Below are 1,133 nucleotides of genomic sequence, written 5' to 3' on the forward strand. Positions count from 1 at the left end.
TAATCGGGTAAAAGAACTACATCAATTTGGCACCGCTGCCGGGGAGCAATATCAATTAGCCATTAGGATTTCATTTTTGCTTGAGACTGAGCCATTTACGTTTTGCGCTTATGATTAGATTCACACATCTAGTTGAGATGATGAACTCTCTTTTGTTTGTTGTTACTAACTTGTCTTCTTTGATTCTCTTGTGCTTTCGAAGGTACTCAAATCAAAATAAGAAGAATGGGAAGAAAATGTCATTTAAGGTGTTGGATGTGGACATTCATACTAACACTATTCAAGCTCCACAACCTCAAGATTTGAGAGTAAATCCATCTTACGCTAGAGAGGAAACAACCACAATAGGAAGCTTTGATGTTCCTCATAGTCATGAGTCAAGATATGGAATCCGACCTCCTCCAATAGAAGCCAATGCTTATGAAATCAAGCCAAGTTTGATTCGATTGATCCAAGGCTCTATATTCTTGGGACTAGCTTTGGAGAATCCATATGATCATTTGGACTCCTTTGAGAGGTTGTGTAACACATTTAGTATTGGAGGTGTGCCCGATGATAGTATCATGCTCATTTTGTTTCCCTTTTCTCTTGGAGAAAAAGCAAGCCGATGGGAGAGAGCTATACCATCACATTTGGTCAACTCTTGGGATGATTGTAAGAGGATATTCCTTGTAAAGTTCTACTCTAAGCAAAGAACGGCCAAAGTGAGGAAGGACATAATGGGCTTTGAGCAAGGTATCAATGAAAGTTTCTATGAAGCATGGGGAAGACTTAAGGGATATACTCAAGATTTTCCTCATCATGGATTCAACAAGGAAGCTATCCTTAGTATTTTATATAGGGGAGTTAGTAATGAGCTAAAATGGAGATTGGACGTGGCTAGCAAAGGATGTTTTGTAAATCTCGCTTTCGAACAAGGAGAGTTATTTGTTGAGAATTTGGCTGAAAGTGATCAAAGGTGCAATGAGATATGTGATAAATCGTCTACAGAGATATCACAAGACGGTTAGACGTGGAGATATTTGCAAGATAAATTAGAGAATGTGGAGAAGTTCTTGAAGATGCAACAACAACAAGAGGGACTATGCCAAGTTCAACAAGAGCAAGGATTTCAACCAAGTCCTTAATTCACA

The 1,133-nt window shown here is 38.7% G+C and overlaps 1 non-coding gene across 1 annotated transcript; it reads right to left on the reverse strand.

The window, feature by feature from the left end:
• Positions 1-701: 701 nt before the first annotated feature.
• Positions 702-808, reverse strand: LOC111829217. The gene has a single exon (XR_002832716.1). It is a non-coding gene; the product is annotated as a small nucleolar RNA R71 (small nucleolar RNA).
• Positions 809-1,133: the final 325 nt, after the last annotated feature.

Source organism: Capsella rubella, unplaced genomic scaffold, assembly GCF_000375325.1.
Source record: "Capsella rubella cultivar Monte Gargano unplaced genomic scaffold, Caprub1_0 scaffold_18, whole genome shotgun sequence".
Classification (NCBI taxonomy): Eukaryota; Viridiplantae; Streptophyta; class Magnoliopsida; order Brassicales; family Brassicaceae; genus Capsella; species Capsella rubella.